The sequence below is a fragment of the Ailuropoda melanoleuca genome, chromosome 12 (genome assembly GCF_002007445.2).
Source record: "Ailuropoda melanoleuca isolate Jingjing chromosome 12, ASM200744v2, whole genome shotgun sequence".
In the NCBI taxonomy this organism is placed as follows: domain Eukaryota; kingdom Metazoa; phylum Chordata; class Mammalia; order Carnivora; family Ursidae; genus Ailuropoda; species Ailuropoda melanoleuca.
Genome location: NC_048229.1, coordinates 9,689,863 through 9,713,905, shown reverse-complemented (window position 1 = coordinate 9,713,905; position 24,043 = coordinate 9,689,863). Strand labels below are relative to the sequence as shown.

At 49.3% G+C, this 24,043-nt stretch overlaps 1 protein-coding gene across 4 annotated transcripts in view; it reads right to left on the bottom strand.

The window, feature by feature from the left end:
* RPH3A (rabphilin 3A) overlaps positions 1–24,043 on the bottom strand; it is a 248,797-nt gene that overhangs the window by 80,967 nt on the left and 143,787 nt on the right. The window contains exons 1-2 of one of the 4 annotated variants that reach the window (XM_019805961.2): positions 20,204–20,311; positions 19,524–19,645 (exon numbers count right to left, since the gene is read on the bottom strand). The gene's annotated coding sequence lies outside the window, so the exon portion shown is untranslated. The other 3 variants (XM_034639199.1, XM_011232341.3, XM_019805962.2) reach the window with 3 other exon arrangements.

Sequence of the window (24,043 nt, the reverse complement as noted above, 5' to 3'; positions counted from 1 at the left end):
CGCTAGCTAAACCCAAGCTGCGTGAGTCTGGGCAAACTATTTAACTTCTTAGAGCCTCAGTCTCCTCTTCAGTAAAATGGGGACTGTGACAGCACCTACTTTCTAGAGCTGGTGAGAGGTGGGGCCGGAAAACCGAATAGTAAGGCTTACCTCGCCCAGTGCTGGCACAGGTGTTACCCAAGTATTCTTCCAGAACCTCCGCCACCCAAAAAATAACACGGGTTCCAGAATCTCTGGCCAGGAAGGATACCTCTTGCCTCGCACAGTGTGACCATGGCTACTTCCCTGGGGCGTGGAGCCTAAGAAATCTGAGACCGCTTCGAAAAGAACAAAAAGCTTTTCTTCATTGCCATGAATAATAGTTCTTGAAGACCTGCCTTCCTCCACCCCCTGCCCTGCCCAGACCATCCTGGCACCAGGTGGGAGAAAGTAACAGAAAAAGGAATCTCGGTTGGTGTTGGCTGGAGGACATGAATGAACCACCCAGTTCCTGTCTCTCTCTCTCCCCCGTGTCCCCAAGGAAACAGCCATCAGAACCTCAAGTACGGATGGAGCGCTCTGCATTTTACAAAACCCTTGGTCTTCACGATCGCCCAGGCAGGTGGGTATCATCACTGGAGGCAGACGAGTGCAGGGGTTGAGAGGGGCCGAGCTGCCAGGGTTCAAATCCCAGCTCTGCCTCTTCCTATCTGTGTGTTCGGACAGTCACTTAACCTGTCTGTGCCTCACTTCCCTCATATGAAGACCAGAGATGACAATAACAATGAGAATAGTACCTTCTTCGGGGTGGGGGACATTGAAAGATTAAATGAGTTAATACGTTTCAAGCACTTAGCACAGGTCTGGTACGTGGTTGGCACTGAATAAAGAGGAGCAAGCTGGCCTGGTCACACCTCTGGGGATAAAGGTGGATAGTAACACCTGTGATGGCATGTATCATCTACCAGGTGCCAGGGCCACACTGCGTGATTCATTTACACGGGCTCATGTCATGCTTGCCAAGAGACACCACTGAGTCCTTCTCACAAATGGAAAACTTGATGTCTGTAAGGGTTGACTGGCTTTCCCCACGATTGAATCAGAGCCAGTTAGTAATAGGGCTGGGACTCTAAATACTCACCTGCCATCTTCTTCCTCCTGCCCATCCCCCTTCCTTGAGCCCCCAGATCAGCGAGAACATTCATCCTATTCCAGTGCTGAGTGGGTACTTGGCATAGCCGTATCTATCTTAATCCTCAGCTCAGGCTTTAGCCCCATTTTACACCAGGAAACGGAGACAAGGAAAGGTTGGGTGTTGGCCCAAGGTCTCCAGCTAAACAGATGGCAAAGCCAGTGTCCAAACCCCAGATGTCAGAGTCCATTTTTGTATACACTACGCACATGCACACACATGCACACACGCACACACACACACGTGCACACACACACACAATTCCTTCAAGATGCATCTCACAAGTCACCGTCCATCTTTTGATTTGAGGACCTTCTGAAGATACATTATATTAAAACTATATCTGGGGGCACCCAGGTGGTTCAACTGGTTAAGTATCTGCCTTCGCTCAGGTCATGATCTCAGGGTCCTGGGATCGAGCCCCGTGCATCAGGCTCCCTGCTCAGCGGGGAGTCTGCTTCTCCCTCTGTCCCTCCCCCTGCTCGTTCTCTCTCAAATAAATAAAATCTTAAAAACAAAAAAACAAAACTACATCTGAAGCTGATTTAGTTTCTCTTCTTTTCAAAACTCCTCACTCCAGTAGATGAAGCATTTTATTGCATTAGGGGCCGACAGGGACACACAAGCCCTCTTGGCATCCAGATTTCCAGGGACTTACATGAACTCTCAAAAGTATATGAAGCCAACAGCAAAAATGTGGAACACAGGCCACGGTCCAGATTGTACTGGAGCAGCAGGGAGACTGTCAAATTGATGTCCCTCAACAAACATGCCTGCCACCTTGGACAGTTCCTTCCACACTCACTGTGGACTTAGCCTGTAGCTTTCTTTGGCCAATGGGAAATCGATAAATACGACCCGAGCAGAGCAGAGGTCCCCGTCAGAGTGCCATGTGCTGAGATACAGAAAGGGTAGCTCCCTAAAAGAAAATTGGAGTGTTGGTACCAGGAAAAGGAGGAACACAGGTCCTCTCCTTGTCCCCCCACGGAACTGTGAATCTTGTGCAGAATGATGTCTGTGAACTGTGGGAAGCTAAGCCCAGAGTGTCTGGGTTCTAAGGACATGGGTGTGGTTCTCCCAGGTGGAGAAAGCCCACCTGAGAGAGAGGCCAACCCAGAAGAAAGCAGAGCTGGACAATAGGAACTCCATCCTAATGCTATTTTTGAGCCACTAGACACAGTCATGCCTCAGCCATGTTGTGGCCTCTTCCAGTACATTCACCAATAAATGTCCCTTTGTATCGCTTAAACTAGGCTGAGTGAGGTTTACAATCAATGTAATCCTGGCTGATACACAGACACACTCATACTCAGAATCGATTCCCATTATTTTCAGATTCCGTATTTGTGAATTTGCCTACCCATGAACATGTATTTGTAACCCAAAGCAATACTTGTAGCACGTTCACAGTCATTTGGCACGTGCATACACACACACACACACACACACACACACACACACACACACACTGAGGCACATGCACACACAGAACAGACAGAAAAACTGAGTTGCCCAACATGCATGTTACCCGCTAAAGTCCAACTGGCGACTCTGCCTTTAGCTCCCACACCACACACAAGTCTCTTTTTCAAGTTCTTGTTTAATGCCACATCGTTTGCATTTTTATTGGTGATTTCACTGTTTAAAATGGCCCTTGAGCATAGCGCTGAGGTGCCGTCTGGTGTTCCTAAGTGCGAGGACGCTGCGACGTGCGTTATAGAAAAAATACATTTGTCTGATAAGTTCATGTGCCATGAGTTATAGTGCTGTTGGCTGTGAGTTCAATGTTAATGAATCAACAGTACTATATACTGTTATGGACTGAATGTTCATGTCCCCTCAAAATTCATGTGTTGAGACTCTACCCCCACCATGGGATGGTATTAGCAGGTTGGGCCATGGGAGGTGATCAGGGTTAACTGAAGTCATGAGAGTTCACCTTCATGATGGGATTGGTGCCCTTCCACGAGTCAGGAGAGAGTTTTCTCGTCTCGCAGCCCTCTGCCACGTAAAGACACAACGAGAAATCAGCAGCCCGCAGGGCAGAAGAGGATCCCTCACCAGAACCCGACGCTACTGGCACCCTGACCTCAGGCTTCCAGCCTCCAGAACTGTGAAAAAGAAATTTCTGTTGCTTATAAACTACCCAGCCTAAGGTCATTTGTTTCCGTAGCCTGAATAGACTAAGACATGTATTGAATAAGATGTCTTTAAGCAGAAACTACACATAAAACAAAGGATATGTATGGATCGGTGGAAGAAGAGTGATGAGAAGCTTGCAGGGACCTAACCCCGTCGTTTCCCTCAGGAGCAATGATTCAGTATTTGCTAATTCAGTGATCATGGTGACTTTGCAGAATGGAACTACTCCAAATAATGAGAATCAATTCCCCCCCTTACATATATATGTGTGTATATATAAAGTACTATATTACATGCATAATATGTAGTGATATGTTATGTATATGCAGATGTTTATGTATATAATATACTAGTCAGCAAGTGCTCCGACCTTTCCACTTTCCCCCATACAATGGGGACTATTAAGTGGGGCAAACGCTTAGTAGTTTGGTCTGTTTTCTGTTTTATTTTTTCAGAGTGTGGTTGAGGCAAGGGGTAGATAATGAGATAATTGATGTAAAGAGGCAATTTGGGAGGAAAAGTGCCAAGGGCCTACAAAGTACTGTCATTAGGGCTTGTTTCCTGGCCAACTTCTCCCCCGAGATGCCCAAGGTGCATTTCAAACCCTGTTCCTCCAGCCGTGCACCTTTCTGGAGCAGAACGAGGTGAGCTGGAAGGATGGAAATCAGCCAGGAGTGAACACATTGGTTTGGGGATTCGCCAGGGACGGAAAACTTACAGGAATTGTCTAGCACACGGTTTTTCTGGAGTCTGATCGGATAATGAAGCAGGGTTGGGAGCAAATGGGTTTCTAAGTGTCTTTGCCATCTCTAGCGCCCACGGCGCACGCTCTGAGGGGAAAGGCTGGCAGTGAGCTGGGGGCAGCTCAGTGGTTCCTCTCACACCAGGTTGCAGCTCAGTTTCTGCCATAAACCGGGTCACTGCTGAGGGCTGATCTGAGGGAGTACGAAGGTCCTCATCTTTCAAAGCGGAGGACAAGTGAAGAGTGAGTTCCCTTGGCCCTGAGTCTTAGCTCTTTTTGAGAAAAGAAACTTGAGGAAAGAAAGGACAGCAGGAAGGTCATTTCTCTCTGAAAGACGAGTGGAGGCTTGGCAGTTATCTGTGAGTTTTTGGTCTGGTTTTGAACGGCCAAGCTGCCGTATGAAAATCAAGAAAGGAAACAATAGTGTCCCTCACAAGCCTTCATGGGACCAGGGGACGCAAAAGACTTGAGTGGAAAAACAAGCTCCTGGAAAAGCAAGTTCTTCTGGCAGAGCTGAAACCAGGGTCTGAATCTAGAGGCACGAGGAGGAAGAAGTGACACTCAGCCCCTCCAACAGTCACTTTCACCTGGTGCTTCTGGAGACATCCTCCAGACCTCTCCTCAATAATCACCCTTCCTAGGAAGCCAACCTGTGTTCAGCGTAGGGAACCGTGAGACAGGAAGTGGCTAAATCCAGACACTTCACTGCTGCCATCCTGGCTTGGTCCGTTGCTAGCCTGGGACCTTGGGCACGTTCCCTGGCCTCTCTGTACCTCACTTCCCTCATCTGGAAAATGGGGGTTACAGATGTTCCTTCTTCTCAGGGCTGATGGGTGAAATGAGGCATGCAGCGTTCCCAGCACGGTGCCGGCCCTTACTAAATGCTCAGTAACTGGGAGTTCTCACATTAAAAAAAAAAAAAAAAAAAAAAAAAAANATTCCAGCATGAAATCCTGGTTGCTGGTCACAGCCTGAAAGGTTTGAACTTAATACCCTTCTCCTCTCTGTTTCCTCATGTCCACCTATCCTCTCCCGTCCAAACGGACGAGCTCTGGTGCTTTTTAGAATTCTCAGGTGCTGAGCCTGAGCCTGAAGGACTGGAGGGGTNTGAAAGGTTTGAACTTAATACCCTTCTCCTCTCTGTTTCCTCATGTCCACCTATCCTCTCCCAGGTGCCATAATCTCCAAACGGACGAGCTCTGGTGCTTTTTAGAATTCTCAGGTGCTGAGCCTGAGCCTGAAGGACTGGAGGGGTGGGGCAGTAAAAAGTGCTAATTCCAGCATACTGGAATTAAAATAAAATAGAATAAGCAAAATACATAAAAACTAAAAACAAACAAAAGTGCTAATTCCAGGATCCCAACCGAACCACCTAAAGAAGAAACTCGTGGTGAGTATCCCCATCGTACTTTTTGGAAGTCTTCCTGGTGATTATAATGTGCGGCCAGGATGGAGACCCACCAGCCCATTAGAACCATGGGCCCTGCTCCATACCCTCTTCGGGTCCCTGTCCCTCCTGCCCGAGCATCTTACACTTAGTCGTGCGTCAGTCCCCCGGAGCACTCGTGACAGACTGATGCTCCCTTGCCAGCCCCAGAGTTTCTGTCTCAGGAGATCTGGGACAGAGCCCAAGAGTTTGCATTTCTAGGAAGCTCCAGGTGACGTTGATGGTCTGGGGACCACACTCTGAAAGCCACCGCTTTATGCCAACGCTAGAAAAAGGGGATCCACAAGACCAAGCTTCCTGGATCCCAGCCTCCCTTCTGCAGGTAACACTCTCTCGCCCTGAGTTACAGCAAATAACTCTGGGGTGTCCTGGTCAATGTCATCAGAAATCTGGGAAGGCCAGGGGGAGGCTGATGGCTTTGGGGCCTTTCCTTCTCTTGTTTCTCTCCTTTTAAAAACAATCCACCACTTAAGAGACTGTCCCTGAGCGTTTGCTGCTTGTTCTTCCGCAGGCGGCCCAAACCCTTCGCCTGCAATGCAGGTCTTTTTAAATATTGAATAAGTCTTCTTCGACCAGCTGCCGTGGCCAAGGCTGAGGGAATGTCGATATTGACTAAGTCTTAATGTGATTAATCAGGTTAAAAAGATCAGGCTGCTGAGTTGGTTTTATAAAAGACCTTCACTTTTTCCCCACCACCAAAATCTCTGGTGCCTCAACACCCTCCCTGTCCATCCCTCACCCCTTCCCGGCCTTGGGGATTTTTTTTTTCCTGCTGCTTTTTCCTGTTTGATGAACCATTAGGTAAGTTAGAGCAGCCTGGGGAGTGGGGTCAGGGCTTGAATGAGAGCACGAAGCATTAGAGGGGCATAGTTCCCATTCATTTATCCGACAAATACTTACTGACCACCTACTGGGTGCTGGATGCTGTGGGATACAGCGCACTGAGCGGACAGTGGTAAATAAAAGACTTGAATGTTCCTGTTCTGTGGGAGCTGGCATTCTAGTGAGGACACAGACCATGAACAAAATAAATAATATAGTAAGATCGTGTGTCACATGGTGCTAAGAGCTAGGGAGAAATAAGCAGACAAGGAGGATGCAGGATTCTGGCACAGGGGGTGCAATTTTAAATAAGAGGATCCGGAAAAGGCCCCTCTGGGAAGCTGATGTTTGAGGAAAGGCCTACAGAAGGTGAGGCAGGGGACCGAGAGTGGAAAGGATTAGGGGGACCCCTTCTGGAATGTTGAACTCTGAGATTTCATCGTCATCACCGTGATCATCGCCATGAAGATGGTCATAACTCAGGATTACGGAGCCCCTCTCACATGCCACGCCTGTTCCCAGCAAAGACGATACATATTGACTCGTTAAATCCCCAAGAAAATCCAGTGAGGTCGATGTTATCGCTAGCCCCATTTTCCAGAGGAGGAAATCGAGGTACAGGGAGATTTAGTAACTTGTTCAGAGTCACACAGCAGCAGAGCTGGGATTTCAACCCACGAGGACTGGCAACTATCCCTGTCTCCCTCTCCAGATTTCCAGGGAGGAGCCCCACACCATGAGTCACCACAGAAGGGGGCTGGTGCTGTAAAGAGGGCGGGGCACGGGGGCCGGGCCAATACACGAAGCTCGAAGCTCGTTGGGCGTCAGTTCAAGAGTATTTGTCACATCGCTCCGCGCCCTCCCCTGGATGCGAATCCTGCACTGTAGCTGAGAGGCCTTTACAAGACAGATCAGATCAGGTCATCTGCTATTAAAACAGAATTTCTCTCAGAACTGCTCTCAGAATAAAGACGTTGCCACACCACAGCCCTGCAGTTGCCACCAACCTCGTCTCGCACTGGGCTCCCCCCAACCTTGTGCTCCCATCACGCTGGCTTTCTTTCAGAGCCTTGAATGCCACCTCAGGGCCTTCCCATGTGCTGTTTTCACTGCCATAACTGTTCCTTTCTCTTTGTTTTACTCAGTTAACTCCTATTCATCCTTCCACTCTCAGGTCCAATGTCACTTCCTCAGAGAAGCCCTCCCAGATTGCCTTGCAATGCTCTCACAGACCTCTTCAGAACCTTTGTCTCAGGTTTTAATTATATATATATATAACCATATACATAATATCCACACGCATGATTTACATCTACGTCCTCGAGAGAAAGGACCAAATTGAAATTATTTTCTACTATATTCCAGCCCTGAATGCAGTGCCTGGCAAATGCTACAAATGACAAAATAGAAAGCAAGGACCCTCCCAACCAAATATTCCTCAGAAAGCAGAAATTCACCTTCTGTGCAAGATGTTTTTCATACTGCCCAGCACCTCTCACTCTCTCTCCCAATTTACTTTATTTTGCAAAACAAAATAGTTCAAGTAAATTCTTTCTCAACATTTCAACCACCAGGCAACTCCAAATGGTGTCTCTTCCTTTTCCTGTTCTTCAACAAAAGGTATCTGCAGTAGATGAGTTTTGTTAAAGTGATAAAACTTTCCTTACTTTTCTGGTTCGCTAGTTATTTTCTAAATATGTATCAGCAGCAGAGAAAATCAGTTAATTGATTATTTTATGTAATATGCGATCTTAAGTATGTGTGTGTCATACGACTAATGAAGCAAGAATTATAAATGGACATTCGGTCATTTCATCTACATCCCTAGTAGGTTTTCCTTTTCTTGCTTCGAGTTCCCGGTAGATTATTACTGACGTCTGGCAAAACGTTTTGTGCGGGGCACTCAGTGCTGGAGGTACTGGCGGCTCTAGCTGCTGGCGCCCGTCGGGGAGGATCCTGAGGCCACCGAGTTCACCGTCTGTTTTTCTCCCGCCTCTGTGACTGTCATTTTGTCACTTTTTGTCAGATTAATGCTTTGTCACTGGTAGACCTGCTCTGCTTTGCAGCTCCGTGATTCGGCCATTGTCGTCCCCGGGGATTGAAACTTTTGCTGGGAAATCGGTTTACCTCCAAGGGACTTACTTCCTTCATCTGTAAATGGAATTCACAATTCCAATCCTCCTTTTCGGAAGGTTATGGTGAAAAAGCATTGACTCTAGAAGTGACTTTTTAAAAAAAAGTTCGATGTGATCATAAGCAGCTGAGGTTTATGCCATCGACGTACCATGTCCTGGGCGCTATTCTGGGTGCTTCCTGGATGTACCACTTAACAGAGTCCTCAGGGCGCCCCCGTGAGGGAGGCACCATTATTATTCCCATCTCACAGGCGAATAAACTGAGGCCAGAGAGGCCAAATAACTTGCTCAAGGTCACAGGCTGGCAAGTCGCACAGCTCGAATTGCAAGGAGCTCTGGGGGCAGCACCTCTAATTGCTGAGCTACTGCTCCCTATCAATTCGTGCCCTCCTGTCCTTCATCGGAATAACATTCAGGCTCAAGATCCCAGATCCAAGCCAGGAGGATCTGAAGACTACAGAGTCCATTTCTGCAGAGCTTCGTATTAAAGAAAGAAATTCTAAGCTGCTCGATCATCACAACAACTCTGAACAATAAGTGGTGATTGATTATCTCATTTTACAGAGCAGAAGAACGAGTCCCTGGGAGGTTCATTTCCTCGCTATGAAAATCCTGTCTTTGACTTTGGTGTCCAAAGGATCTGGGTTTGAGTCCCTGAATCTACCCTTGACAGGCAGTGTGAATTTGGGGAAATGAGACCTCCCTGTCCTCTATAGCCTCAGGGTTCTGGTCTGCAAAATGGGCCTGAGAATAATCCATCCTTCACAAGCCCTGTGAGGGTTAGAGGAGATCATTTATGTAAGTGCAAAGCCCATGCTGTGTGACTTGGTGGTGGACAAGATCCCATTCATGAAAGTGCAGCTCTGGGACACAACCACTGTGTGGTACAGCCGGGATTCAAACCCAGCTGGATACTCTCAGCTCACGGGTCTTTTTAGCAAGAGGATGATGAAATGCTATAAGCAGGTGGGGAGTCCCCCCCCCCGCGACCCCGCCCCAGGGCATCGGAGACCACCCTGCAGTAGAGACCCGAGGCCACCCTACAGTCTGTATCAACCCAAAATCTCAGCCCTGTGGTGCCCCATGGGGATGAAGGCTCCCATCCTACACCCGCTGCCATGACAACCAGAGGGAGAATTTTCCAGAGCTGGAGTCTGTTCAGTCCCAGGGCCTTGGGGGTCCTTTGGGGACTTCCCTGGCCACTTGAAGACTCCCACTACCAGCTTCTATGGTGTTCTACCCTCTGAGCGTGTTCAGGACCAACAAGAGCCTTTCTGCTCCCACCAGTCCATTTCCAGAGGCCACATCAGTGTTAGAGTAGAGACCCCGGTCCTGGGGACCACACAGAGGTGGCTCATGTGACTGACTCTGGATGTGACCAGGGGCTCTCCACATAGATGGGGAAATAACTACTCAACAGGGGGCCACTGTCTCGGCCTCAGCCAGGAAACCGCTCCCCCACCCCCACACATTTGCGGTAGATCCAGCAGAACTTGGAGGGGATGTAAACATCTGCCCAACCCCCCTTGCAGGGTGCCGACTAAAGAAAGTTTTATCACACAAAGCGATGACATGCAGCCTCTCACTTCACTTTCAACATCCTTATCTAATGAATACTACCATTCTCCCCATTTTACAGAAGAAGACACTGAGGCTCAGAGGGGCAAAGTCACTTTGCCAAAGGTCACACAGCCAGTGGGTATCAGAGCCTGGTTCAAACCCACATCTGCCGGGATCCAAACCCCACCGACGTGACTACTGCCTCCCTCTCCTTACCCACAGGGCACCACGAGTGGGTGCTCAGTGTTTATTGAGCAAATAATCAAAAGTTAACAGTGAAGCATCCCCCGGACCTCCCCGATGACGATTAAATCTCTATTACGGGGCGCCTGGGTGGCACGGCGGTTAAGCGTCTGCCTTCGGCTCAGGGCGTGATCCCAGCGTTATGGGATCAAGCCCCATATCAGGCTCCTCCGCTATGAGCCTGCTTCTTCCTCTCCCACTCCCCCTGCTTGTGTTCCCTCTCTCCCTGGCTGTCTCTATCTCTGTCAAATAAATAAAATCTTTAAAAAAAAAATCTCTATTACAATAAGTCTCTCTGTCCTGAATCCCGGCTGGTTAGTGCAGGAAAGTCCCAGATATGTTCCAGGTTAACCGGGAGGAAGCTAAAGAAGCTAAGAGAATGGGTAAAATGTGGGCATATTTATTATGCCTGGGAGTGTAGCAACGAGCAGAAGCAAAGGATCAGAGGCGTGTTTTGCAATACGGAAGGATCTTAAAAACACGGTGCTACGTGAAAAGAAGTGAACAACAAGGAGATTTATAGAACCATACCATTTATATAAGTTGGAAGTCCATATTTTGAAGGGGCATATACAAACAAAAGAGATGGCCACTAAATGGGATAGAAGGGCTGCCTGTGAGGGGACGGGAATGGCTTATGAGAATAAAGAGAATAAATAACGAAACACCGAGAAAGAAACCTTTAGGGATCAACGGTGGTTTGGTCCTAGGAAATGAGAAAAAGAACTTCATTGTCCATGCCCGGACCTGAACAAAAATTCCACGCCCATCTACAGAGCCCATGAGTTCTGCATGGAAACCTGGGAGGCTCCAGAGGCGGCCAGCTCTCCTCACACTGTAAGAGGAAGCAAAGCCCCCTCCCAGCATGGGAGCACTATTTATTTCTCCCTGTGGGCTGCACTCCAAAGAGGCATGCACTCTTCAGAAGAAGACACGGGCCCAGACCCCTCTGCCGATAAGACAGAATATGTAGGCCTGTCCCAGTCTGATAAGCCCTCCCGAGGGGGGAGAGAAAAACAATAGAAATAAACAAATCTAAAGAAATGGCAGCCGGTCTCTGTGAGAGGCACAGGAAGTGTGTGATGGGTCTGCACCTTACATGTCCCCCCTAGGGTGGGTCGTCCTGCTTTGGGCTTCTGGGACTGGGACAGGCCCATGCTGATGATCCCTCCAGCTGGGGCTAGCCAGCTCTGGGGAACAACACGGAGGTCTCTAAGGATCAGAGGGAATGCTGCAGACACCAGGAACTCGTGTCTTCCCTCCTGCCTAGCAGCCCTTCCCACGAGCCCCCCATCTGCTGACCTTTGGGAGAAATACTTGGCCATGTCCCCGCCTGACATGGCAGCAGCAGGAGCCCCTTCCAGTATGTTGCTTAGCACTGGCAGATTAATCCAGCCCCTGCTCATGAGAGAAAAAACTCTGAGCTGCTGCCTTTTCCTCTGGGGAGAGAGGGATGGTGCATTTCAGGAAGCATGGAAGGAGCATTTGCAATCTCCGTGAGAGCGCCACCCCCCACCTGACACACACTGTTGCTCTTGCTTCTTAAGCCACTGGCCCCTGGTTGCAGCCAAGGCCCCGCTTGTAGCCAAGGCCCCGCTTGTGATCCCCAGCACCACAAGTGCAGCAACAATGCCAAGAAGGGGCTCTGGTTCCTCCTGCACCCCCACATCCGATCCCTCCGTAAGACCTGTCTGTGATCCCGCAAAATATACCCAAATCTGACCACCTTCTTCCCTCCTGCCATCTGGTCCACGGCCCCATCACTGGTCTCCTACTCGCTAGTCTCCCGGCTTCCACCCCTGCCTCCTACCATCCTTTCTCCACTAATAAACCAAAGTGATCATGACCAAGATTGTGAATTAGATCACATCACATTCCTGATGAGAACCCTCCCCCCAAATAAAGTCAAATCCAGACTCCATGCCTGCACTGGAGTCCTGCATGAGCCGGCCCCCGACCCCCAGCCCTGGGCCCACCTCGCCCCCCCTTCACTTTCCCCTCCCGCCACTTCCACTGGGCTTCTTGCTGTTCTTTCAAGACACCATAGTTGTCTCCGCCTCTGCACTTCTGTTCCCTCAGCCTGGATTGTTCTGGATCTTTCTAGAAACTCAGTTTCAATCCAAACATTGCCATCTCTAAAAGTTTTCCCCTGGCCACCCTTTTTGTAACTAAATTAGCTCTCTCCCCTCTACCTATCACTTGTCTTCCTCTATCATGTCCTATCGTTTCCTGAAATCATCTTGTTGCCATGTTTACTTGTTTATTGACTTTGTCCCCCACTAGACTGTCAGCTCTAGGAGGGGAGAGGCTCTGTCCCATTCACTGCTGAATCCCCAGTGGCTGGCATATGGTAGTGAACAATAAATATTTGGGAATGAATTGGTCAAAAGAAGCAGTTCTCAAAGCGGGGTACCTGGAGCAGGAGCAACCATCATCGGGAATGATGTGTTAGACACACACAAATTCCTGGGCCCCATCCTAGTCCCACCAGAAGCAGAAACTCTGCTTAACCATCCTTCAGGGGATTCTGACATAGGCTCAAGTGTGAGAACGTCTGGCATAGGACCATCTACAATCTCTCACTGGGTCCCCTCTTGTGACAAATGAGCAAATGCTTTGCTGGATGGTCAGTCTTTCCAGGGGAAAGGGGCAGGGAGGGAGGAGGGAGTCAGCCCCCTGCCCTTGATTGACCACTGGCCTCTCCAGACCCAGGCAGGCTTTATTGCCTAGAGTCATGCAGAGAACGCCAAGGCTGGGGAAAGCTCCAGAGACCACTGCGTACCTCCCCCTGAGCAGAAGTGCAGGTGACTCCCCCAGAAAGCCGTGTCTCTGGTCTTTGGAGAGCTCTTCAAAATTCCAAGCATTTGACACAGAACTAAGATGACCAACTCGTCCTGGTTTGGCCAAGCCTTTTCCAGTTTGAACACACAGAGAGCCCAGCATGCCAAGAGTCCTCTCTGTCCCAGGCAAACTGGGATGGCTGGTCGCCCTACTTGGGGTCTCAGGGGCTCACAAATGTTTTCCCTTCACAAGCCACTTGGTATGTCTGCACAGATGGGAGAAAGATGGGATGGGGCAGGGCAGGAGTAAGGAGAGGAAGGTAGCAAGAGAGTGGGGAGAAGAAAGGAGGGACAGAGACAGGCAGAGACATAGGAGAGATGGGACAGGGGACTTTAGAAGGGTGGGAGAGATGGGCAAGGGGACAGCGGCAGTGAAAAGGGGAGAGAGACCCAAAGAGAGAGACTTGGGGACACAGCGGCACTAGAGTGACAAAGGAAAAAGCTGACAAGTAGAGAGGGGCAGGGACAAGGGTCAGGCTGAGGGCCAGAATGGACCACACAGATGCTTTTCTGGCAGCATCTCGTGTGGAAGGCCTCCCGATAAACTTCAAGAAATCCTTTCTCCTCTGAGCAGCCCCGGAACACCGCCCCGCCACCAGCGGCTGGCACCGGAACCCGCTTACATAATCTGTTCTCTGCTGAGAGCTGTTTCCATTCACAAGTCGCTGCTTGTCATTGTGTAGGTGCATTAAAGAGGAAAAAAAGGAAAGAAAGGAAGAAAAAAGAAAGAAAAAGGCAACTGAATGAACTCACTCAGATTATATTGAGAGATGAGGAGATTTTCCCCCTTGGCTCTCTAAATAAACCCTTCGCAAACCACACATCATTATGATGCTGTCAGATGGTTTTCCTCTTGTTGATTAATTGCAGAAGGGTGGGCAAAAACCCCAGCTTCCTGGGGCACGCTGTCTTGCTCACTAACTGGATTACTAAGCCAGAGTCTGACACGGCTCCATTACAATGAGATTTAAGTGTGCGTTATGTCATTAAAACTAATGACAGCAAGACAATTACTTCGAGGAAACCACGGTGACATTGCATTTGGCAGCCCTGTGCCTTGGTGCAGCCACAGCCCACACTTCCCTGGCCCAAACTGGAAAGCAAGTTGGGCTAAGAACTGGCTGTGTTCTCTCAAACCCGAAGGTCCAGCCAGGCTAGAGAGCTGGCTGATCCCCGCTGCCTCGCTGCTGAGCCATAACCTAAGTCCCTAGATCCTGCCTGAGAGAGAAGCCCCCACCCCCCACCCCAGAGGTGCTCAGAAGTTAGCAGGGAATGGGGGCAACACTGCTAGATCAAGCTTGTGCTCCTGTGGGAAACAAGGATTCGGGGGCAGAAAGTAAATGGTGGGCGCTGGGAAGGCAACAGGCCTGAATCTTACCCTGCTCAGCCCCTTGGGAAATGGAGAGCAGTGGGGGAGAGAACCTCCGGAGGAAGTCTGAGGTTTGCAACACACCTAGAGCTGTTATAACTAACGCCTGTAAAAGCGTTCTGCATTTCAAAAACACTCCTTTATCTATAGCAGTGGAGGTTTGTGAAAACACAGGTCTCAAGGCCCCACACTCAATGTCTGATGGAGTGGGTCTAAGGCACACCCCGAGAATCTGTCTTGGATTCTCTTAGACATCGAGAGCTTTTTACCCCCAGCAGAAGGTGAATCCAGCAACATGTGCCTTTCCTGCCTTTTGTCCCTTCTTTTACCTGCAAGCTCAGTGTGTGCATATGCCACTCCCCCCTCCAAAAAAGCTCTTCCCTCACTTTTTGGAAGGGATTTTCCAACTCCTCCTCAGTAAAGTGTAAATGACTAATAAGGCCGGATGTGTTATCCCATCCCAAGCATCTGCTCTCTGTCCAAGAGCAAGACCTTAAGACAAAAAAAACGAAGCTTTAATAATGGATTTTCAGATGTTATTGAGTTGAGTGAAAGCACCCCAAAAGGGTGACCAAGGAAGCCCTCTCTCTGTACGACCCCCCAAAGCTTATATGTTGTAGGCAGCCACTTACTTAATCCAAGTCCCCAAAGAGATGGTGTCTTTGTCACCATTTTATTCCCAATACCCACCATGGTGCCAGGCATACTGTAAGTACTCAACAAATGTATGGTACATGAGTAAGTGTCAAAGATGCTCTGGCAGGAGGAGAGAGAGGCCTAGCCTTGGCTGTAACAGACCCGAGATGAAAGCCAAGTCCTTCTAACTCGGCACCAATGACTCATCATAACCAACAAGCACTAAGTGCCTACTGTATGCAGACCTCGGGCTGGACCATAGGTCAAAGGCACCTTGACCTGTCCACTAATCAGCCAGCTGAGGTTTCATTCATTTCTTCATGCATATGTGCATGCAGGTTACAGTTTACTGTCCCGTGCTAACCTTGACTTTAAAAATTGAGATGCATAGCCTTGGCCCTTAACGACCTTGCCTGTGGCACCTCCGGAGCCCTAGGCAGTAGCTCCACAGCAGGGAAACCTGGGTCTCCTAGGAAAAACTCATGGGCTCTGACCTGGTGAGTTGGAATGATTCAGCAAAAACCTCAGAAGAAGACAGAGGAGTCAGGAGGGCCTCTCCTCCAGACCCCCTCCTCCAGGGCCTGACCACCGCACTCACCAGGGCCTGCTTCCTCGGGGCTTCACAGGCTTTAAGGAAAGGAGGCCATGAGACCCATTTCACAGATGAAGAAACTGAGGTCACAGGGACCACCAGCAACTGCACAAACACCACATAGAGAAAAAGTGGGACCAGAAGTCTTCTCTCTCCTAGGCCCCAAAGCTGCCCAACTGGCCCACAGGATTCCCTTTCTTTACCTCCCCCCGATCTCATTTCAGTCCGGGGTGACTTCACTGTTACCATCACCAACATCATCCCCACAGCTAACATATGTTCCTTACTTACTCCCCCCAGGCTCAATACTAAGTACTTTGCAATCCTTAACTCAAAATTTTTCCAATTCCTTTAGTATCTTCACTTTACAAATGGATAATTGAGCCTCCAAGAAGTGAAGTGACCCAACTGGAAGGATCTAAACCCGGGATCTATTATCTTGCCGTACTATCTTAATATACTTAACTGAGGAAATTGAGGCTCAGAGAGGTTAAGGGTCTTGCCCAAAGTCACACAGTAAGGAAGTGCTGGAGTCAGAACTTGAACTCAGGTCTGGCTTCTCCCAGAGTCCCACACTGCAGCCCCTCGGATGGCTGGTTAAGGAGGTAGACGGGGGTGGGGAACAAGAGGAGAGGGGTCTAGTTCTGTGGTGCCTCCTGCATAGTCCCAGCACAAAGAGACCTCCATCCTGGGTAGCAGCTGAATAATGTAAGCTTGTCGGCTCCAGCCTACCACTACTGGGTCCCGGATTTCTTTCTATCCCAGGTTATAGCCACGGCACTTAAAAGAAATCTACCACATTGTTTGCTTCTCATCGTCTTCACATCAAGTCCTGATTCATCTGCCTTTACGACCAGCTCCCCACTGGAAGGGGATAAAGAACAGAAGATAGGACCGAATGTCATGGTGGTTTTTAGTAGAAAGTCACAAACTCCCTATGACCCACATGGAGGAGGGGGGTGTAAATAAAGAGTAAATACCACATCCTACAAAGACACGCCCAGAGCAGCCACCCGGACAAGAACTCACAGCTCGGACAGGCGGCCAGGATGTACAGGAGCTGTAGGAAAGGGGGAGAGGCAGAGCCAGCTGGTGAGTCTTCCCAGGCCACCTTTCAGAATTGCAGAGCCTCTGGCTGCTGCGTCGCTCCCACCAGTGAGAAAGGAAGTGCCCACATTTGTCTCCACAGCTATGCTTCCCAATCACCAGCACGGGCTAGAGAGACACCGCAGAATGTCCTCCCTCCGTATGGGGCTGGGGTGGGGGGGCGGTGAGTGGGGGCTGCCAAGAGCCAGGAGGAAAGGGATGATGCCTTGGCTTCATGACAGCAGATGTGTATGTTGCTCGGCCATGATTTACTGCATGGTCTTAGATAAACTGCTTTCCCTCTCTGGGCCCCTCCGAAGGGGTCAGACTAGATCAGAGGTTCTGAACTTGAGGTGCTCAGATGAGCATCAGGGAGGGGCCACGAGTCCCCGGGTGTTGTGTGTTTGTGTGAATATGCATCTTTTTAGAGTGGAGGTTCTCAAAGGGGTCCTTGATGCCACCCCGGGATAAGTCTTTATAGAGCCTTCAAATGCTACAATATCTGTATGCCTATGTATCTGAGGCCACAAATAAAGCAGACCCCTCTCCAGCTGTGCACAAGATTCTAGGAACCTAGCAAAGTTCTCACAAGAGACCCCCAATCCTGACTCACCCCAAACAGACCTCCTCGGCACATGTGATGAATTCCCAAACACAGTACACACCCCTCCTGGAAGCATGCCTGCACACACACTCCTATCACGTAGTCACAGAACCTCAGAGCTGGAAGGGGACTGGAGGTCACCTAGACCATGTGCCTCATTGCACATACAGGGAAACTGAGGCCCAGAAAGGGGAGGTAGAGCTGGGGCTGGACCCAGGTCTCCTGGTCCAAGCCCAAGCCTCTTTCCAGAAGCTTCTGTTTCCCTTTCCCTGGTGCACCACAATGCACCATTTCAGATGTGATGGGGGAGGAGGGAGGGCAGCCTTTTGGATCTTAGCCACCCCCAAGGAAGTAAGGCTGAGAAGCAGCAAGGAGATGTTTTCAAAGCACCCACATGTTAACAACCCAGTCCCTGCCACTCAGCTGGGTTAGAATGCATGCTCTGCACGGCTGAACCAGTTGTTAAAACACTGAAATACTCCTGTACCAGATGGTGATGTTACCCTGAGGCTCCTGGGGCTCCCCTGATACTCTCCTAGTTCCCCCCAAACCTCCCCACAATCCAGCAATTAAAGGATTAACACTTAGCACAATAGGGAACTCCTAAGAGCCCCCACTCCAGGGCCCCAGCCATTGTCCAGTTTGACCAGTGAATGCCAAAGTTCAGTATTTTAAATTTCATCCATGGCCAGATCTCCTGGCTCCTTATTTCTCCAAATTTCTTCATGTCAATCATTCCTACTTGAAGCTTCCCAGGGAGGAAACTAAGGCAACTTCCTCCTCAAGGTCACCCAGTGAGAAAAGCGTGGGATTTTGAGGACTCGTCTTTGACACTAACCACCAAGCAGCCCTCCCCTCTGCCTCACATGCTCTCCCTGAGCAGACACACGCCCCGGGGATTTCAGCGTCCCCACTTGGCTCTGGGACTGGAGAAAATGACTGAGTGGGCCCTGCTTACATTTCAGGCTTGCCAGTCTCTGGGGCTGATGTTTTATTCCTCCCACCTCCAAGAACAAGAACCTGCAGAGAAATCCTTGGGGGTGCAGAAGACTGAAGTGGCCCCTGATATAATAGTGAAGATGCTAAAAATGAGGACATTCATTTCCAGAAAGGTAAATGTAATCAAGGCAGAATGTAAAGAGAAATCTCCTTTTGATGGGTCACAGATTAGCAGCAAAGGTGTTTTAAAATTAAATGTGAGTTTTTGGATTCAGTGACAAGAAACCTTGACTTTGCACTCACTAACAGGTTGGTGTAATCCCATCAGGATCTCAGATAAAGAAACTACAGCGCGGTTTGGTCTGCCCTAGAACAGATCTGAAGCCAGAAACTGGGGTCCTTCCCCAGAATCTAAACAAACCCTGCTCCCTTCTGTGCCTGCTCAGGATGGAGTCTCCCCAGGCTGGTGCCAGGATGCACCCCCCACACAATCACTTACAGGTTACACCACCTGTGAAAATAAAACATCGTCAGCTCAGCAGTCTGCTGGCTGCTCCCCTCTGGGCTCCTGACCACTCATTCCAAGCAAAATGTGGTCCTTCATGGCTCCCAGATCTCCCATCTCAGGAAGCTTAGAACAGTCAAGCTTGCAAAAATCACTACAATTGAATCACTCAGTTGTACCTGGAAGATGGTACTGTCTGAGCTCTGTCCTATGTAAGCCTCACCTGGTGTGCCTAGGTAACCCTCAGCAAGGGTTAACCTTTCAGCCTCAGGTGACCCTCTCCCATCCAGGGCCAAGGTGCCCACCCACAGAGCAGAACATCCAGAGACCCTCCATGCAGGCTGGCCAGCCCATGAAGGGTTAATCCACTCAGAGAACTGCTGGCTACTTTCAACAGCTTCTGCTGCAAGGGAGAGGGTAAATTGGCAGAAGCCACAATTTTGATCGCATTGCCTAAAACAGGAGCATATTTTACCCCCTCCCTGGGCACTGAGCCAAAATCTCATTTAGCTTTGGGGTGCCGCTTAGGTGATCAAACACTGCGGAATGTGGGCAAATAAATGTGGTCATTCCTTGACACCCCTCCCCCCCACCTACCGTCTATCCCACCAGCTCATGTACGCACCTCATCCCAAATGGGATCCCAATACCCCCTAGCCCATTTACACAATTGAGAAGAATAGCACTTACCTCCACACCAGAGGAATGCAGAGGGAATGGGTGAGCCAAATTCTTGCCAACTCCTCCCTTCCCTGCCGGGGTGGCAAGATACTAAGTCCCGATGACTTGGTTTGAAAGCTCAGTGGAGGTGCCTGAAAGAAAATTGTTCATTTGATTCCCCTACTCTTCCCAAAATAAAATCAAAGCACCAGCATGCACACACGCCCGCTCGTGCGCGCGCACGCGGGCACACACACACACACACACACACACACACACACAGAGCAACTACCCCTAAATCATGCAAGACCAAGACGAAAAGAAATACCACTGCCAGAAGATGAGAAAACTCAGAGCAGTCAGTGGACAAGGCAAAGACAGTAGCTCCCTCAGACTGCCCTCCACATGGATGAAGGTTTTCGCTCCGAGTCCTCTCCCCCCACCCCCTCTTGCTCTCTCTTTCTTTCTCTTTCTCTCTGTCGTCCGTCTGTGTAGGCAACTCCAGGCTGCCAGCAGTAGATGAATCAATTGCTTCCCCAGTGCCCGAGTCAGTGGCAGCTGCCACCGCTGCTGCAAAACCCCGTGTGAGCAAGGGAAGGGGCAGCAGCTTCCCGGCGCAGGGGGAACCAAGCCGGCCTCCCACCCGTGATTTATGTGCCAGGTGCCTGGAGAAAGAGAGGTGGGAGGCCAGGAGGAGAGGTTGGGCGCACCAGAGATTCCCGCTGGTCGAAACGGCAATCAGGAGATTGGCGATCAGCACCGCGGACAGCGCTAAGATGCGGCGGCGGAGGGATGGGCGGGAAGCGAACCTTCAGACAGCGAAGTTAACTTATTGGATGGTTCCAGCAGAGAAGGGGGAGCAGTGGGGGGGGGGACGGGACTTCTCGACATCACACAGTGAAGTCAGTGACAGCCTCCCTACCACACACTTGTTCTAATATTGTCGCTCACTCTCAGAGCCAGGAGCTGTAAGTTCACAGCCCCTTTCCCACACACGCCCCCAGACCTTCACTGTTCCTCTCTGCTGGGAAGAGTCTGACCCCAGTGTGGGAGCCTCTGAGTGGTTTTTATCCCCAAAACTCAGCCCAGCTGACTTGGCCTCACCTGCATTGCTTCAGATTTCTGACCTGTATCTTGAATGCCTCAGAATTCAGAGCATGAAAGGCTTAATAAATGTAAATTTCTAAGGGGCTTAGTTGAAGAAGCATTTGACAGATTTCTGGGAACCAGTTCTGGCCCCCATACAACCTTGGAAAAGTCATTTAATGTCTCCAAGTCCCAACGGTAAAATGAGGATATGACTATCCAATTTTCCTAAACATAAAAGGCAACAATAAGAACACCAAAGTTGTGGGCTGCGAGGATACCACAACCTCCTACAATTCAAATGTTTTGACTAAGGGAGAAAGGAATTGATAGCCAACCCAGGATGGTACGTGCCAAGCCTCACCTTTCAGCATGTGGTGTGAGAGGGATGAAGTTGGGAGATTATAGGAGGTTTAAATCAGACAACTGAGCCTTGGCCAAAGACCCATCCCCAAAAGATCTGAAGTGAAATCACTGTATGAACAAGAAAATAAAGCCACGAAAAGGAGAAATATACAAAGAGAAATTGATTCCCACAGCTTCCAGTGTTGCAGATCTCAAGGGTCCTATTCTTGCTTACTATGAGAAAAGGAAAGGAAATTTCAAGCAGACCAAGATCTGTTTAGACCTGAAAAGTGAAGGAGAACTCTCTCTACTGGGGACCCTCCTCTAAAGTGTCCCACTCACATGGCCCAGGGCAAGCTACTACAATTGTCACTTAGTTCTCCCCTTGAAGAGTAGGACTCAATATGTCAGAGTCTCAGCAATCATTTAGAGCTTCACTTTACAGATGTTCACAACCACCCTGATCTCGATGATGGTGATGATGGCGATGATTATGGTGGTGGCAGTGGTGATGGCAGCTACCATACTGGGAACTGACTATGCACCAGCCATTTTCCTACAAACCTTACATGTATCAGCTCCCTCAATCCTCACCATGACCGTTTGTGTGATGACAACTGGCAATGATGGTGATGACTATGGTGGTGGCAGTGGTGACAGCAGCTACCATACTGGGAACTGACTATGCACCAGCCATTCTCCTACAAACTTTACATGCATCAGTTCCTTCAATCTTTGCTATGACCCTTTGAGGAAACTATCATTACTCCCATTTTACAGATGAGGAAACTGAGCCTCAAGAAATTAAGTCCCTTGCATAAGGTTACACAGTAAGTGGCAGCCACAGAATTCAAACCCAGGGTTGTATGATTCCGAAGCCCATGCTTCAGAATGTCTCTCTCTGAGAGTCAAGTTCAAATATGTTCTATGATTTTTTTTGGCAGGATCTCATTGAATCGTTTCTGGAAAGACCCTATGACACAAGTTCAATCCCCTCACTTCACACATGGAGAAAGTGAGGACCAGAGAGGGGCAGTGGGTTGCTCATAGCCAAAAAGCTAGGAAGTGGCAGAGTTGAGTCTGGAACTTAGGCCTTTCAGGTGCCAGGGCCTATGTTTCAGCCCCTAGGACAGTGCCTGGCACATAGTAGGCCCTCAATAAACATCTGAAGGGTGATTCAATAAGACAGGGATTAAAGTCACACTGGATGCTGGTTGTAGAATCAGGACCCAATATGTCCCAGGTCTTTTGGCTCCTAGTCCCAAGGAACATCTACCCCATCTCACGGCTTCTGGGATTAGGCACATGTTCTGAAAGGATGTTTCTAATTCAGATCTCCCTTAGTAAATCAAAATAGCTACCACCTGCTAAATGCATAGATACCTACCGTGCACTATGCCAGGCACTTGACACTATCTCCAGTTTACACAAGTGCATGACGTGGGTGCTATTTATCATCCCATTTTCAGATGAGAAGACTGAGGCTCGAGCATGTGAACTGAAACCCCAAAGTTCACAGCTGGCAGAGGCAGGGATGCATTCCCAGGTCTGTCTGACTCCAAGGCCTGTGTTTTTGCCACCCTGTTAGTTTTCTTCTTCAAATTGGGCCCCCTAGAGGCCCCTGGTAGAGTGAAAAGGAGGCCTGAGTTGCCCCCCACACACATCCTGGTTTCAACCAGAGCAGCTGTGCTTTTAAATGTTTTGCATACTGGGCATCTGCCCAAGCCTTCATTGAAACAGGGTTTTGCAGCAAAATTTAAAAATGATAATATGGTTGAAACCAGAGTTCCGCACCTTCCCTGGTGACCACGCCATCTAGGAACTAGCCCCACCTTCTCTGGGGATTTTGCCCCACCCTCTGCACTGCCCTGGTCACCAACTCTAAACCCTGGGTCTGTCCTGGGAGCTCCTGGAGAGCTCTTGGTTCAAAGAACCGGCTGCTGCTGTAAGCTCCAACAGCTCTGCAGGAGGGAGATACCTCGAAACCAGACACCTCAAGGCTCAGCCCAGCCAGGATCTGATCCTCCCAAGGATGGAGCAGTGCTGTGGGATTTCTCAGGCCCCAGGACTCAGCAAGCTGCCCCATCCAGAGGCAGCCCACTAAGTCTCTCGGTCACCCCCAGGGAGGATGGGCAATGCTGGTGATGTTATAACTATAACCACAAAAGCCACCCACTATGTTCTGGGTGACTCATGCGCACGTTATTATTATTTCATTCTCACAACAATCCTATGTGTTCAGATGGTAATAGTTTTATTTCCATTTTACAAATGAGAACACTGAGACTCAAATGCCTAAGCAACTAGCCCGAGGCCATTTCCTTCATAAGTGGTGGAACTGAGATTTGAACCAAGGCCCTCTGAGTTAGTAACTATTATGCTATATGGCATCCCTAATTATAACTGTCTCTCCCATTTATTTTTGGTGTTCATTATTCACCCAGTGACATGCCTATCACTCCAATGCTATTCATGACTTAATTTAGCACAGTGAAATTTCACCCATCTCAAAGATGAGGAAATGAGGCCCAGAGAGGTCAAGATAACACAACTACAAAGAGGGGAAAGCTCAGGCTGTGAATCTAAAAGTCGTTTCAGGCCCCAGTGTGATGCACTGTCTCCCGAGAGATGGGTACAGAAGTGGCACAGAAAGAATGCTCCCATTTCACTTGGCAAATGGGGCAGAATAATGGTCCCAAAGATGTCCACATCCTAATCCTCAGAGGTGGTCGATACGTTGCCTTATATAGCAAATAGGACTTTGCAGATATGATGAAGTTAAGGATCTTGAGATGGAGAGATTATCCTGACTTGGCACAACGGGTGGGTGCAAGGTAATCACAAGAATCCTCACAAGGGGAAAAGGGAGAAGGAAGGTAGGGGAGGAGATGATGTCAGAGTGCAGGATTGAGAGACAGAGGGATGAAAACCCTACAGTGCTGGCCCTAACGATGGAGGAAGGGGCTACGAGCCAGGGAATGAGGGCAGTCTCTCCAAGTTGGAAAAGCCAAGGAAACAGATCTTCCCCTAGAGCCCTTAAAAGGAGCATAGCCCTGCCAACACTTTGATGTTAGGACCTCCAGAGCTATAAGATAATAAATTCGTGTTGTGTTAAGCCA